The sequence below is a fragment of the Microcebus murinus genome, chromosome 8 (genome assembly GCF_040939455.1).
Source record: "Microcebus murinus isolate Inina chromosome 8, M.murinus_Inina_mat1.0, whole genome shotgun sequence".
NCBI lineage: Eukaryota > Metazoa > Chordata > Mammalia > Primates > Cheirogaleidae > Microcebus > Microcebus murinus.
This window is the reverse complement of record NC_134111.1, coordinates 31704609-31722276: the sequence shown is the minus strand read 5'-3', so window position 1 is coordinate 31722276 and position 17668 is coordinate 31704609. Positions and strand designations below refer to the sequence as shown.

At 40.3% G+C, this 17668-nt stretch overlaps 1 long non-coding RNA gene across 1 annotated transcript; it reads right to left on the bottom strand.

Moving 5' to 3' along the window:
• LOC105868165 (uncharacterized) lies at nt 1-7424 on the bottom strand. The gene is made up of 4 exons (XR_012920496.1): nt 7254-7424; nt 6851-6917; nt 5561-5710; nt 1-217 (listed from the first exon to the last, which is right to left on the bottom strand). It is a non-coding gene; the product is annotated as an uncharacterized LOC105868165 (long non-coding RNA).
• Between the last annotated feature and the right edge of the window lie 10244 nt (nt 7425-17668).

Sequence of the window (17668 nt, the reverse complement as noted above, 5' to 3'; positions counted from 1 at the left end):
ATGTACATTACTTTAAAATAACAAAAATATATTCCTTTGAGAGACTTGGCTGTGATATATGATTGGCTTCAATATATGATTATTATGGAGAAATCTTATTTTACAAATGAAAAATCTTTTGAGTAATGAAGTAGTAGAAGCACCGGTGGAAGATTTGAGGCAGTTTCTAAAATAACATTCAGCCTTTTCATCCAGTCTCCTCTGCCCTTCATCACATCTGAAAGGAATAAAGGAGACAAGATAGATGAAACTGGAAAATAATTTTATTTTTCATTCTCATCAGCGACCATGTAGGCGCTCTTCCTGCCTTTTGATGTTTATTTTGACCTATTTACATGCAAATGAAGAAAGGCCCTGTCCACTTTACTTTGGAAATTTTGCTTTGACAGCTGGGATTTTTGCCTTCTGTAGCAGGCAGTATGTGCTTATTCCCAGGGTTTCTGCAACTCAATGCGGTTTGTCTCCTCTCAAGTCAGCTTCTCAGAAGGCCACACCAAAGGGCAAGAGGACAAACACCTCACCCGGACATCGCGGCAGTCAGGAGCCTGTGGAAGCCAAGTTCTCTCTCAGGGGACAAAGCTTTTCAGGGCGCCCACATTTTAGGAGACACGCAGATGGTGCCACTTAAGACCTGAATGGGGCATTCTTCAGGGTTCCACAATGCGTTTCTTTCAGAGGCAGCATTTCCCATCCTGCAGGTTATCAGAATGTCAAAAATGTTTGGGCCAGAAACACCTACACAAGCTCTCACACCAAAAGAAGAGCACACACAAGCACAGCTCATTGATCAAACATATTCTAAAGCACTTTTTTTTTTTTGCTGATACTAATGACTCATTTTTCTGCATTGGAAAAAAAAAGTTCATTCTTCCAAAGGTCAGGGTCAAAATATTGAGGTAGGCCTGCCAAATAGAAAATCTCCACTGTGAAACATCTTTATCTTCTTGCAGAAGGATTTGCAGCTACAGAATAACATGCACCACGCTCCAAGGTCACCTGGAGGGAAAGCAAAGAAAATGATTTTTTTCTACCAGCACAAAGAAATCACAATGACATATGTCCAAAAAGCAGTCAGTTCAGTTTACTGAGCGGTAACAAAGAACGTGGCAGTTGGATTTTGGCTGTAGAACACTGATACTGCTCTTCTGTCACTCAGCGTGGGGATAACTTCATTATGGATGAGTGGCTCACAAACTCCACGATATTAATAAAATAAAAAACATGTTTTTAAAATGGCTTTGTAGTATAAAATAAGGGAAAGGTTTTGAAGCCAGTTAACTGGAATTAAAATTCTGCTTAGACAGGCAATTTTTATCAGATTCTTTATTGAACTAGTAATATCAACTGGACCTGTCAAACAAACAGCACACACCAAATGCAGCAACTTAGGTCAAAAAATGGATTTGCTGGAAGGAAGGCAGATCACAAAATCGGCTGAGAGTCTAGAGACCCATGCTTGGAAACAAAAAGAAAGCAAGGCAGATGAGGTCTCAGAACACATATCGAGCCAAGGGACTGTCTGGTTAGAAGCTTGTCAGGATCACCACTGCCCCTGCACACTGGACATGAAATGCTGCCACCAAAATGAATTTCTACCCATCCCTTCTTTTTTTGAGGGAGTTTGGTCCTAAAGCCAAATTCCTGGCAGGAGAATCTGATTGGTCACATTTATATGACATGCTTCACGCAGCTTCCAGAGTTCTGCAAAAAGAACTTTCCAACTCTTCATAGCTATCTTGGAGGGAGACCTAGCCCATCTTCCAAAAAAAATCACACAAGGAGGATTTTGGAAACAGGTTCAGGTGCCCGAACCCCCTCCCAAACCACTACAGCCTTTTCACAAGATTGTTTTCATGATGACATTAGAAAATATAGCTAAATTTCATAAATTGCTGAAGCCAACCTGCTTTGATATGAAGGAAAGAAAACAACTATTTATTGCATGCTGTCTATGTTGTTAAGAACAATTATGTTTAGGTTACTAAGTATCAAATGTCTGATTTCCTTAAGTACTGAGTGTGACAGGTGATATCTCTGAAATTTTCACTTTGACATTTATTTGTTTATCTTTTTATTCATTGTGAAGGTACATCCTCATTCTTTCAAACATACATTTTGGCTTGCGATTATTTTTCCCCAAAAAAAATTTTAGGGTAATTTTTGTGAAACCATGGATAAGTCAAAAATTCGTGTTATTTTTTAATATGAGTTCGATTGTGGAACCAAGGCAGCACAGATAACTTGAAATATCAACAAAATGTTTGGAAAGATATGGCTAATGAATGCACAGTATGTTGATGGTTTGAGAAGTTCCATTCTGGTGATTTTAATCTTGAAAATGAGCCATGTTGGTGATCTGAGGCCAAGGTGGATAATGATGAGCTGAAAGCTGTAGTGGAAGTGAAGCCATCTAAATCTATACCTGAATCAGCAGCAAGGTTTGATGTTACTATTCTAACAATATTGGACCATTTGAAATAAACCGGCAAAGTGAAGAAGCTAGATAGATGGGTACCACATGAGTTAAACGAGCATCAGAAGAGAAATCGTCTCAAAGCTTGCCTTTCTTTGCTGTCATGACCTAAAGGTAAACCATTTCCACACCGTATTGTTACATGCGATGAAAAATGGATTCCTTTTGACAATCACCAGCATTCAGCACAATGGTTAGATAAAGATGAAGTGCTGAAACACAGTCCAAAATGAAAAGTTCATCAAAAATAGCTAATGGTGTCTGTCTGGTGGTCTGGCGCTGGTATTATCCACTACAGCTTCGTGAAACCTGGTCAGTCGATTACAGTGGATGTCTACTGTAGCCAATTGGATGAAATGATGAGGATGCTTGAAATTAAGCAGCTGAGATTGGTCAGTAGAGACAGGCCAATCCTTTTGCAAAACCACATATTGCAAAAGAACAACACTGCTCAAACTACAGAGGCTGGACTTGGAAACTCTCTGTCATCCACCATATTCACCAGACCTTGCACCAACTAACTACCACTTCTTCCAGACTTTGGACCACTTCTTGCAAGGAAAAATATTCAATTCTCAACAAGCTGTGGAAAACACCTTTTTATGATTTCATTACCACTCACTCTCTAGACTTCTTCCCTTCTGGCATAAAGGCAAGCTTCCTGAGTTAAGATGGCAAAACTGTGTTGATAGTTTAGGCACATACTTTGATTAACTGTACTGCTTCTTATTTGAGATATAATAAACTAGACTTTTGATTCAAAATTGGACATTTCATATTTAATGATCTAAATACTTAGGAAACAGTTGAAGGGAATATACACACATGTGTATATAGATAATATGTATAACAAATATATGATAATATGAATCCAAAGTTCCCATTGCATTGTTGGTTGCATGGTATTAATAAAGCTTTATTTTTTCCACTTTACTGGCAAAAAGGTAGTCAATATGGTATCACCTGTTACACATAGAGGTTAGGAATCTCCTAATATTGGAGAAATACAGAAGGAGTGTTGTGTGGAATAAAACAGGGAGTTGAAAAAGTTGGAGGCACCATGAGAAAGAAAAAGAAGTAGGGTAGCATCATGCAGGATTTGGAACCTGTAACTGCTTCCTCAGGGGGCAGGAATTTCTATCACAAAAGGGGAGTGGCATGGAGCAAGAGGAGGAAAGGTGGACCCAAGACAAGCCTGGACAGTGGAGAGGATGGTGGGAAAGTGCCAAAGAGCTCACAGAGGGAATGCCTGAGTGTGGGCAGGGGTGGGAACCAGGCAGAGGAACTTAATTATAATTCAGCAAAGCCAAAGACTAGCAAAGGACGAAGACGACCTTATCAAATTTTGTAAAAGCATCTTGTAACGAAGGTCAACTTGAGAGATGGTGATCAGAAAGTACCTACTTAAGAATCTGATTGTGGGGTGCTCATTGATGACAGCCTGAGTAGAGGCAAAGAGCAATATACTGCCTGACGTTTGGATGTTAAGAACAGGGATCTTTCGGAATCAGACAATTTTTAACATTTTTCAAGGAATATTGATTTTTCTTAAATTTGTGTCTGTCCCACCTTATAAAAAATTTTAGAAGGATATGAGACACTCTTACTTTTAACTTTTTATTTGGAAATAATATCAACTTTAAAAAGGGTTGAAAGAATAGTCCAAAGAACTGGTGTATCCCTTTACCTGAACTTACCAGTTATTACTACTTTGCCACATTTGTGCTATCTTCTATCTATCCATCTATCTATCATCTATGTATATATCTAACCATCTATCTACTGTTGCTATCTATGTATTTATCTATCTGTCTATCACCAACTATCCATTTATTTATCCATGTGTCTATGTATCCATCTATCTTATACTTTTCCTAAACCATTTCAGAGTAAGTTGCATGTGTCATGAGAATTTCAACAATATATCCTAAGAACAAATACATATTAAATATAATCACAGTATAATTATCAAATATAGAAAATTTTACATTGAGAAAATGCCATTATTTAATATACCATCCATATTTAAATTGCCAATTATCCCAATAGTGTCGTTTATAGCTATTTTTCTTGTCTTGTATTTCAGGTCCAATCCAGGATCATGCATTGTACTCAGTTATTAAGTCTCTTTCATTTCCTTTTATCTGGAAAAGTTCCTGTCTTTCTTGCTCTTTTATTATACTAACTTTTTGAGAACATGCTTTGATGAACCTCAATTTAGGTTCATCCGATGCTTCTCATGATTAGACTCACTTTGTGCATTTTTGCAGGGATGTGACATAGGTGGTATTTTGCCCTCAGCACATCACATAAGAAGGCATATAGGCTGGGTTTGGCCCATGATTGGTGAGGGGTAACCAATCACTTTGATCACTTAGTTGAATTTTTTCCTACAACAATTTTTTCTACAATGCCAGTTTTTTCTACAATAAAATTACTTTTTTCTGTCATCAATAGATATTCTGCAGGGAGATACTTTGAGACTATGAAAACACTTTCTCTAATTTTCACCCACTAAGTTTTAGCACCATTGATGAGTCTTAACTGAATCAATTGTTACTATAATGTGTGTGACACTCTGACATTTTTTTACCTTCATTATTATTTTTATATTTATTAATTGGTGTCCTCTTGTAGGGAAGAACTTTCCTTTCTCCTTCATTTATGTACTTATGTATGTATATTTGCATTACCTCTGTAGGTCTATACATTCTTATTTGATTCAATGGATTATAATCCTTTACTGTCATTATGGGGCAAGAGTTTTAATGCAATTGTTTCTTGAGATCAAATATCAAAATTAATTGTGGAGATATTGCCATGTTTTAAATTAACTGGGCAAAGAAAGACAGATCTAGGGTGTGGTCAGGGGACAATAATGATGGACAAGACTGTGCAGGGCGCTGGAAGTAACTGTCTGCCTGATGCCTTTCCCAGGGAGGAAGAGACTCTGCACATTGGGCTGCCATATGCCAGCCATGAATACAGCTCTAAGCTGTAATAGAGTGAGTCACGCCAGACTTAATGGCTCCAGATGTGATAAAAAGGAGGCCGTGCATGAGAATGCATAAATAGCACTTCACGTACTCTGCTAGATAAGGAAGTGACGTGCTCCTTAAGCCAGGAGTCTTCAGCTGCTGACTGGTCCACGTTCAACCACTCATGGGTGCCATTCATGGCGATATCTCAAATACTCTTGGTTACCATAGATGTGACTGCAGATGGAAAGGTGACAATCTACAAGGAAGAAAAATACAAGTAAAGCAAAAAAGATGAGAGACATCTCACAGTAGTCTAGGATAAAAAAAAGAAAGGGGAGGAACTGAAGAAGAGAAATCACTTTTTAAAAATTAGCAAATGGAGAGAAAACTAAAGCACAAAGTAAACGATCTTGGAACTGAATGTAATGGAAGCCAAGAAATGAGTGCAAAATGGGGCAATCAGAGAGAGATGACAGGCCATTTAGGCCACCTCCTCCTGTCCGGGGTCTTATGGAAAAGTACGTGAGGCAAGAGTTACTTCTGGGACTGAGATGCCCACTTGGGTGGGAGAGCCAGTGGCCTGCCAACAAGTGTTAAGAGGTTCCAAAACAAATAGTAGCCAGGACAGTCTTGAATCTTTAAAAAAAAAAAAAACTTTATGAAAATATAATATTCATGCAGCAAAGTGCTCAGTGAGCTTGCGTAGCTCAAGACACCTGGGAAACCAGCACCCAAATCAAGAAACAGAATATCACAGCACCCCAGAAACACTTTCTGTACCCCTTTTCCATCTCCACTCCTTCTCCATTAAGGGGAACTTCTTACAGCATGGACAAATTTGCCTTTATTTCAATTGTATGTAAATGGAATCAAACAATACATGCTTTCTGTGTCTGCCTCCTTTGGCTCAGCACTACGTTGGTGAGATCCATCATGCTGCTTTGGAGATGCAGTTTCTTTATTCTCAGTGCTGTGTAGGTTTCTATTGTGCGAATATGCCACAATTTATTCATCTATTCTATTGTTGATGGGCATTTGGATAATTTCCAGTTTAAAGTATTATGAATAAAGCTGCCAAGAACGTTCTAGTACATGTCTTTTGCTGAATAGATGTGTGCATTCCTGCTTAGCATATACCTGAGAATGAAACTATTAGGTCAGGGGAAGGTTTTACTAGACACTGACAAGCAGTTTTCAGAGTGATTATAAAATTTATATTCCCATCAGGCCTCTGCATTTTTAAAACACATGGGTTAATGATAATAGCTACCAGTGAAGTAAGTTGTAAGCAAAAAATGACATTAGGGGCAGCATTAATGCGCATGGATTATAATGGCAACACTCCCAGGCAAACATAAGAAGATGCTGTAAGAAAGCAACGATGAAAAATTCTTACCTCACCAGAAGGGTTTCCTTGAATTCAACCAATTTTTGAAATTCTCATTTTTGTATCTTCATAGTGCCTGGTGTAGAAAATGGGTTGAAGAAATGTTTGCTGTTTATAAAATGCTGTTTTAAAAATGTTGTGATTTATATCGTATATCATTTAAATTTCTTACCGAATAAATATATCTGGAGGAAGAGAGAGAAAGAGAGGGAAGCTGTGGTTTGGAAAACTTAAGCAACTTGCCCGTGATTAAAAGAAGTAAAAACTGGGAAGTCAAATCAATTAGGACCTATCATCAAAACTCTACAAGTCAGAAATGACATACTTGGCAAGTAAATGAATTTGATCCCTTTGATATAATATCATGTGATATTACAGAAGCAGTCAATTCTGAGAAATCAAAAAAATTTACCAAAGGAATATCTGAACATTTTTCTTTCTAGCCTGGCAGTGTGACCTAGCGTGGCTGCTTTTCAAACTCCATTTGCTGACCTCCTCTGTGTCCAAATCCATACGGAGTGCCCTGATCGACAGAAATTAGATTTTAAGGTACTTTCCAGATCCTAAAGAGTGAAACAGAAACGAACTTTTTTACAACTTAGCTGTGAACATAAACCATAACCACAAGAAAGGCCACATGAAAGCGCAAGAGTTAAGATAAACAAGTAATCAAGCAAACGAGGACTTTAGAGAACTGGCCGCAGGAACAGACCATAAATGTGGGTGTGGATTCCAGGAAGGCGAGACCCCTGCGGGTGGCGTGTTTAGGAAAGGACTCACGGAGGAAGTAGAACTAGAATTGGGGCTTGACAGGATGATAGCATGTGAGTGTAGAAGTGTGGGAGAACATTTCAGCCCAAGTGCCAAGGTGACCAGCAGTGGAGAGGGCAGTAGAGATGCACATGTCTACTCACAGGACGGGGAGTAGCCCTCTTTTGCTAGAGCAGATGATTGAGAGGCCAGCCGTGGGCAGCAATTGCACAATGCAAAGCCAGGGAAAGATGACAGGCCTCGGAATGTGTGGCATGTTCATTACCGTCCGGGTTTACGGCTCAGACAAGCCCGGGTTTCTATGAGCATGAGAACGGTGGCAGTGTGGCGGGCACACCCACGGCTTCCACCTTTGAAAACTGATCTTCAAATGAGAAAGTTAATCCCCGCTGCTGGAAGACTGCCATCGGGGTTGAAACTCTCAGATCTGTCAGATGACAGGTACACAGTCAGCCACCTCCGGATCACCCGCAGCTCTGGAAGCCTGACGCAATGTGGTGGGCGGGGTGTGCGCTCTGACAAGCATGATCTGTAGATGTAAGTATGGAAAGAGATTCGGCTGGGAAGATCCTCCACTGGGAGGGAAGGGCAAACGTGGCCATAGTACCCTGTGAGTGCCTCAAGGGGTGTCATGAAGATTTGGAGAAAGAGCCACTTCACGTAGGTGAGGGACTGAGAAAGGAAAAATAATAGATGCGCAAAGTCTGGTGGGAACAGGGCTCCACCACCGGGGCAAAGCATGATTATTCACTTTGGAAAGAAGTTTTCTTGAGCATTTAACAGAGGTCCATTCCAAAGTATAACCTTAAAAAAAGAATCTACCATTTGCAATTAAAAGGAAAATACAAGGCCGGGCGCGGTGGCTCACGCCTGTAATCCTAGCACTCTGGGAGGCCGAGGCAGGCGGATTGCTCGAGGTCAGGAGTTCGAAACCAGCCTGAGCAAGAGCGAGACCCCGTCTCTACTATAAATAGAAAGAAACTAATTGGCCAACTAATATATATAGAAAAAATTAGCCAGGCATGGTGGCACATGCCTGTAGTCCCAGCTACTTGGGAGGCTGAGACAGAAGGATCGCTTGAGCCCAGGAGTTTGAGGGTGCTGTGAGCTAGGCTGACGCCACGGCACTCACTCTAGCCTGGGCAACAAAGTGAGACTCTGTCTCAAAAAAAAAAAAAAAAAAAAAAAAAAAAGGAAAATACACAATATTATTTATTCACAGACACTTCTTATAGTGAATATTGTTCTGAATTGCCAGATTCGGGGAACTGAATGTTCTCGTATTGGCTGGACAAAACAGTGTTTCTCTATATTTTACTTAATTCCCTGTGCTACAAACCCCCATATACAAACCGTGTTGCTATTATTAATAGCACAAAGCTTTGGGGGTGGGAGTGTCTTAGAATGCAAATAAGGACAAGAACATTAAGCATGGGATATTTGCTATCCTGAACAGATGCATGAAAGCAGACAAAACACTTCCCTGAGATCGATTTCATAAAATATTTAAGTTTTAGTTTAATGGGTTTTTCTGTCTTTTGGTGGTTGCTTAACAATAGTATACGAATCACAATTTGCAGAAAGCTAAAGTTTCTATCTTATTTGGGGAGAGTGCTTTAAAATTCCTTTGGGGAGTTTAAAGCATAATATTGCCAAGTATAACCAAAACTTTCTGAGAATTCTATAGCCTATGGCTAAAAATGGGAACCTGATGATATTGATCCCCCAGCGTTGCTGGCTCCTCATCCCCAAGTGGATAAATACAGGCTGGCCTTGGGGCCCTCCCTTTCCCAAATTCCTTGTGCTCTGTCCCCAGCATAGCTCTCCTAAGGTCACAGGGACAGATCCACACTGTAGGTGCCCGCTGCCCAATGAGGTTCAGAACATGCTACCCCAAAATGTGGCACCTTGGCTTCTGAGAAAACAGCAGAAGCAGAAAGGCCACCCTCACCTTCCTCTTGCCCTTCTGCCCTGAAGCAGACCATAAGATCCTCATTGGAGAGTGCCCTCCCCTTCCCAGAGGAAACTAGCATACTTATCTCTGAAGACACAGGGACACAGAGAAGAATCTGAACAAACAGGCCTTGCTAAGATTCCCCTAGTTTTTTGCTATTAGATCATACCCTTTTTTCTGATTCTATTTCTCTATGGCAGTCCACTCTTCATCAAGTCTTGGGTTCCCTTGTTTCTTTGTGTCTTTATTTCTGAAGGTTCCTGGGTCACATAAAGTTTATAGTAAATAAATTTGTATGTTTTTCACTTGTTAATCTGTATTTTCTTATAGAAGTTTCTACCACGACCCTTAAATGGAAAGAAAAGACATTTCTCCTCCCCTACATGGCTTAAGCTTTGTTGAGTGGACACTTGGCAGCTGCCAACAGCTCTATGAGAAACAGCTCTCTTGCCCGCCTGCCATGTCCTAGGGCTGCCAAGGCCTGTACAACCCTCAAGGTGCCAAATTGCACCTTGTTCCCTTGAACTTTCACAATGCTGAAGGTAAAATGAGAGAAAGCCATTCTCCCCAATTCCAGACCTCAAGTTCACATTATCAGGAGCCCAAGTTTCATTAACGACTTGGAAAAAAATTCCTCTTGGCATCTGCTTGCAGAAAGCTCACACATTAGTCTCTGTGACCTCAGGAGAAGGAGAAAAATGCAAAAATGCAAACCTCTCCACTTCCTGTTTCTGCTCCAGGGACCTGCACTCACCACTGACTCTTCCCAAGCCCCGCACAGTGCCACCTCCTCACCATGCACATCGACGCATGCAGAAGGCGTACGGATCACTAGATGCACGGGCACTGCCAGACTTTCTCTCTCAATCTAGGTTTAGCCCAAATGCTCCTGCTACTTTAGAATGCATGTGTCCTAGCATCTAAGCCTTAACTATTTTCGAGATTATTTCATAATTTACAACACAGTAGAAACAAATGTGCTTGCAGTCTCTGATATTTCCCAGCTTGAGAAGTGTGTGTGTCGTGCGTGCTGAGAACAGAAGCCCAGCCAGAGAGCTGATAATGAACCTTCACAAGGTCTAGAATGTTAGCTCTGAGAATCTGTCCTCTGAACCACCTTCAGCATGACCCAGGAAACCTTACTTTCATGGCCTGTCACTGATCAGCTGGTATCCTGGACAAGATGTCTCATTGATCTTTTTAATGTATTTAGATTAGGTATCTTTATATTGCTTCCGGCACTAAAATTCTATCATTTTGTTCGCTTAGAGGCTTTTTATAAAGCTTTTTCACCTTTTTTACAGTTTCTTTTCTTTGATACTACAGGGGAATCAAAATCCTTGCACTGGAAAGGGTTAAAGATAAAAAAGAGTCACACAAAGTTAAAGCATCAATAAACAAAAACTTTGCCAGCATTAATCTAGTGAAATGGCCTTGGTATCTAAGGGACAATCACTTCTTTAAACATGAGCAACAAGGTCCTGCCAGAAATTCAGCATCCGCATTTTTGTGGTCCTCTTCTCATAGATTATTATCTTTGGATGCTCCTCTGGTGGGTGGTCCCTTGTGTATAATGGGGATTGTTGATTCTGCAATACGGCTTGACTTACAATAACCACGGGTTTGGTATTTTCTAGTACTTATTGCAGATTTCCTTTTCCAAGCACCTCCCTGTTTTACTTAACCTTCAAAAGGAAGTTTGGAGTCTTGCTGGTAAATCACCTTCCTTATTACCAGGAAATTCCTAGTTGGCCATTTGGGGAGAATGAAAGCAAAATATCAAGGCAATGGGGACACTTATCTATACCTTGTTCTCTCAGTTGCAGAGGGCAGACAAGTTCTGGACCTTCTCTGAGGATTCCAGTGTGTCTTGCTTGTTATTACCATGAGATGGATTTTAGATCCTGACCGAAGTGAACTAAGCTCCAATCTCCTGACAACTAAAGTAGACCAGGCTTGGCTGCAGAACAAAATCACAATGACCTTTTATTTTTCACCTTACATGTACTCTTAAAATATTAAATAACCAAATTGTAAATGAGGGGTGGTTACCCCACTCCAAAACTGACTTTTGTAAACTATAGCCCATGGCTCAAATTGAGTCTTTGGCCTGTTTTTATAAATAAAATTTTATTGGAACACAGGCACACCCCTTTGTTTACCTATTATGGGTGGCTAATTCCACACTACAATAGCAGAGTTAAGTAGTTTCAACAGAGACCATATGTCCTACAGTCTAAAATATTTACTATATGTCCCTTTACAGAAAATAGTTTGGAGACCCCTGCTCCCCTGCTCTAAAACAATCCCATTTTGGAATTAGCAAAAAACCAAAAGATGTCATTTTGAGGACTCTAACTCTGAACAACATGTAGTTGTGTTTATTGTATTTTGAGGGCTGTTATCCAAGCTGAGTTTCCTACAATACTTGCTAGTTCTGTAGAGTGTTACTAGATTTAACAAAAGAAAACAGGAATTATAGTTAAATAAATTTGGCAAATTCTGGGATAAACCAAGTGAAACAGTCTTATTTTCAGCAGTCATTTTCAGGTCACTTAATGTGCTAATATATGTGACAACTCTGCAAAAGGATATTATAGAATTTCTAGCATCATTTGGTCTAGGAAACCTTCCTTTTCATAAGACATCTCATAGAGTTAATGTTCAAGGAACATATTAGGGGAAAAATGACTTGTTTGTAGCTGGCAAATCTAATAATACTATATTATATCAGAGAATTTGTGTGTCTTCAGGAATGTTTAACTTTAAGAATAAGCAGGTTAACAGTGGATAGGCAATTACCACAAGTTACATATTAATAATTACTCTGGGTTTACATAAAATTTGAACCTTTCAGTAGCAATTATCTCCCAATCCAGAATGCACTAGAGACAACGTTGTACTGACACTGCTATGAAGACAGAGTAGAATTGAACTCCATGCACAAAACTTCCACTCAATGCAGAGAAATTCTCAGGCCCTTTCTTCACCCCCGGAATTTTAGAAAAGCAAAACGTCTGTGAAATAAGTGTTCAAATCATAGTTCCCAGTGAGTGCTGCTTATTTCTGACCTGCCAGAACTTCGTATGTGAAGGTTATGTGGGCGTCAAGAGGTCTAGGAAACCCTAATGTGTCCTTTTGGGAAAGTTGCAAGGAACAATGGAAACGTTCCTGAATATCGGGAAATGTTTTCTCAAGATCAAGAGATTTATTGGTATGTGGGACAGATTCCAAAGCTGCTCCACTGCCCGAAACATTTCAAATTTGACTGCTAGCTGCCAGTGCCAATTTTGTTGAAGGGCAACTTCAGTGCAGTGGCACACAATGTCCTAGTCTGCCTAAGCAACTTAGAACCAGAGAAACTGTGATTATGTTTCCAAAGGCAGAATTCCTATTAGCACACATATTTTTGAAATTCCTACTGACATTGTCACCTATTTACCCAACTAAGAATGTTATTGATAATAAGCCAGGTGTTTGTTTGCTGTAGCCAAGCAGTACTTGGAAAACAAAGCAATTACACCCCAGTTCAGAGAAGATTCGTCAGTTCTCCCGAGTGACTTCCACCTCAGAGAGTACCAGGTCTAGGAACCTGCCTGCTTGCCTACAGACAGACTGCTCTCTCATCTGGGGATATTTTTGCAGCCTTCTAGGTCTGAGAATGAAAGCAACTCTTGCTCAGCATGGGGCAAGTAAGTAGCTGAAAAGGATCAGAATGTGCTACCCCAAAATATGCCACTTTGGCATAAGGATTATTTTGAGCTAAAGGCAATTGATAAACAGCAAGCACAGGAAGAACTCTCTGCCCTCTCCCTTTCTGTCTGAAAGCAGGGCATAAAGTTCTCTTTCTAAAGGTAATTATAGCAAGAGGAGAACAAGCCTTATCACAGGAGACAGAAAGTCAGGGTGAGATGAGTCTGCATAAACAAGCCTTATTAAACAGCCTGTATCTACTATACATTTTCTAGTCATATTTTTACAATTAATCACCCTAGAAACCCACCCTCTCTTTTCCTGTATCTAGTCACTTCTCCACAATTTATCACCCTTTGTTAAAATGGTAGATAAGCCTCAAATTCTAGCCACCCCTTTGAGTTACTTATCACTGAGATCTGCATGTATGTACATTGCACAGGTAAATAAGCCCTGATTTTCCCCTGTTATCTGTCTTTTGTCAGTTTAATTCATACTCCATAGCCACTAAACATAAGAGGGTAGGAGAGAAGATCTGAAATTGATCTATAATTGATCTAAAATTGATCTACAGTTTTAAGATTTCCCAATGTTGTACTTTCCAAGCATTCAAAAACATTCACTGGGGACAGTCCCTGCTCAGTAATCCTCTGTCTAAAGTCCTTGTCATGGTGCTCATTGTACTTTTATCATTATAGTCCTTGACTGGGTACTAGAAGGAGCCTTCCCGATGACTAGCACCACTCAGTCTTTACAGAAGGAATAAACCCTGTCATGAAAGACTTCAAAAACCAACAAAAGGGATTGTTTGGGAAGAACCAAAATAATAACATAAACAAGTGATTCTTAGCTAGATGTAGATTCATTATTGACATTAATCATAATAATGATCTAAAATTTTTGAGTTGCAAGCAGGCCATGATTGACAATGCATCTTTTATCCCATTAATCCTCACAGTAACCTATGAGATAAGGATGATTAAATGTATTTTACAGACGAGGAAACCAAGGCTCAAAGAATGTGTGTTTCACCTTAAATTATATACATTTAAACCCAAAGCCTGTCTCTTCCAAGAGCTAACATCTGTTGCCTGTGTTTTGCATGCTGAATCTTATTGAAGTCTAAATACCTTCCCACTAAGAACACTCTGATGCACTGAAGTTCACCATCAAATAATAGATACTTGCTGGTTAGTACATGGCTTTAGCAATTATTTCCTGAGGGGCTGCCATATGTTGGGCAATGTGCTTGGTGCTAGGAATACAGCATTGAACGTGACAGGCAAACATCCCTGTCTTCATGGGGCTTCAATCATGTTGGAAGGCACAGATGTTTAAAAATAAATATAGTATATTCTATCATATATAATAAGCCAGATAAGGACAGGGGATGCCAGAGGGATACAAGGTCAAATAAGACCCTGGGAGAAGTTTCCATTTCAGTAAAGATTTGTAGTAGGCAAGAAAAGGAACCCTGAAACTACCTACAGGGAGAGAGATCCGGGCAGTAGTACCAGCAAAGACAGAGGCCCTGCCGTGGGAGCGAGGTTAACATATCTGATCCAGAACAAGGAGGCCCCAGGAAGGGAAGAAAAGCAGATGGATGAGTCTGGACAATGAGATGGGTGAAGCAACTGGTTTCCTCTCACTCTGCTATCCATCTTTCCTCAAAACCCCACTGGGCTGTTGAGCCCCTCTCCTTCTGCTTCCCCCACCAAACACAAGCTATGGAGAAAGCGTCTCTTCCTGGCGAAGCCATGAGGCTTGCTGAAGAACTCAAATACTCAAAGCCTCCACCTACCTTCCCTCACCTCAAAAACCCAAACAGATGGTTTCTTTTTTTTTTTTTTTTAACTCAACCTTCAAAATTTCAGCTGATTACCATTTTCACAGTTATAATCTGGTAGGCAAATATAGGTCCCTGAAATTAGCACATGAAAAAAAAATAATTTCCTTTAGCAGCAGCAGCTGTCCTTGCTCTGCCCTCATCCTTCAGAACTCCCAGCTAAGGCCAACTGCCACTATCCACCTCCCTGCACCCAAGGGACCCCCCTCTCAGAAAGGCCGAAGGCATGCTGCCCATATGCAGGCACAGGGCAGGCTGGACTTACCAAGGAATTAGTTCCCCCAGGAATGGCCCACCACCTGTGTCTCTCAAGAGCTGGTGTGTAAGGTTGGGCGTGGTGGCTCACTCCTGCAATCCTAGAACTTTGGGAGGCCGAGGCGGGAGGATCACTTGAGCTCAGGAGTTCGAGACCAGCCTGAGCAAGAGCAAGACCACATCTCTATAAAAAAAAAAATAGAAAACTTAGCCAGGAATGATGGCATATACCTGTAGTCCCATCTACTCAGGAGGCTGAAGCAGGTAGGATCACTTGAGCACAGGAGTTCAAGGTTGTCGTGAACTATGATGATGCCACTGCAGTCTAGTTTGGGCAACACAGTGAGAGCCTGTCTCACAAAAAAAAAAAAAAAATGTGTATGAAAATGCTGGCTCCACTGTCCCTCAGTAGGGATAAATTTGAGGCTTGGGTTTTGCAGCATTTCTCTGCAGGACTAAACCCCAGTCACTCACTGTGGCAGATGGCTTAATACTTCACCCTTTATTGGTCCCTTCTCTTCCTGGTATCACTTCCTCATTCCCTTCCTGGTGTTCCCCACACTTTCTAAATTAATCACCTGCACTTGACTGCTTGCATCAGGTTTTCCTCTGGAGGAATCCAAACTAACAAATTAAGTCATCTTCCTACTATTATTTAAATTATAAAAAGTCCTATTTATTACTTGTAAAAAGATACTTTTCATTTGTTGGGAAAATTAACTAATACTTTTCATTATCTAAGCTATTTGTCTCCCACATAAATAACTGAAACTTAACCATAAAAATAAAAGTGAAAAAAGTTAGAATAAACCAGTGATGCTTGAATCTTGGTTCACTGTACCTATTTAGGAGATGCTGGTCAGAATACACGTAAGTTAGAATGTGTGCTCTTAAAAATGTTGGAAAGTAGAATTAAAAAAAAAAATTAAATGAGTGATCTCAGCAAAAGACAAAGCTATATAGAGCAAAATAATGAAGGGAAAATACTTTGGAGCAGATATGCATTTCTTGGATCCACAACTTTCTAGATCGGTCATTCATTCTGTTCTCATTTTCCAAGTTTTTTGAGCTCATTTCTTTTTCCAGTGGTTAAATCAGATGACATGCATGAAGTTTTATCACAGGCCTTGGCATTATAAGTGTTCAATAAACTTAGATTTCCTAAAATAGTCAGGCAGGTATTTTCCAGGCAAGCTAAGATTCCAGAATCATTTCCCAACTCGCGCCATAATCACGATTTGCCTGATGTCGCTGCAGTCACCCATGATGGTTGCTGGTTGCAGTCTGTGGTTACTCTGCATTGGATATGTGTATATAAACAGACAATTCACATCATTTCTGGTAGCACAGGAGTGCCTTGGCTATGGTAAACAGTTCATTATTCCAAAAGTAATTTATTAGCCATGTTTCTCTAATTTCCTCATTCCTTCTCTACTTTGAACTCGGTCAAGGTCTTTGAAACCATTTGTAAGCATTTGCACCAGGGCTCCTGGACATGTCCTTCATCTAAAATGGACTTAGAGAGAACTGGGACAAGTAATCTTCAATGCAAACCTTCTTAAGCAGCTGACTGAATCCTGTTATGTGGTCCCACTTCATGGGTTAACCCAGGTACAGCTTCTATTTCAGTCTTCTACTCACAGTCTCCTTTCTAAGTAATCTGTTCTCCTCTTAATTTTATAGACGATTAAGGTTCTAGTATTTGGGAGCAAACAGCTATTCAAAGGGGATTGATATATTCAAAATCTGCCAGGATTATGATGAATGAGGTCATTTAATACAATGAAAATGTTGATCTGGTTTTAACTTTGAACTTGAGAATGTCAGATACCAAAGCTATAAGCTGCTTAGGAACAGGCTAGATGAGAAAACATGAGTCTTATTTCTCAGATGCTTTCTGTGAGTTTTAAACCTCAGACCTTGAAGCTGTATGCAGCATTCATGTTGGAAATGATAATTAGAAAGTATCATGATAAAGGGCCTTTGCTGAGTTCTTTATACATTTGTGACTGTTGGAATTATTGGCTCTGGCGTTCTCCGTGGAGGTGCCTGGGCTTAGCCTTCTCTCGGTGCAGCTGCTACGGGCATGAGGGGGCCCAGGACACTGGGGTCTGCAAGGTGAGGGGACCCTGTCCCCATCCCCTCAAGCTCCACTCCTCACAATGGATGGCTTCCCTCCCTCTCAGGAGGACCCTGGGTACCCAGTCAGGCTTGTTTTCTTATCATCTGCACTGCCTTGAAGGTTTTCTTCTAAAATACATTTTATTCTCAGGCATTTACAAAGAAATACATCCCACCCTCCAACCCT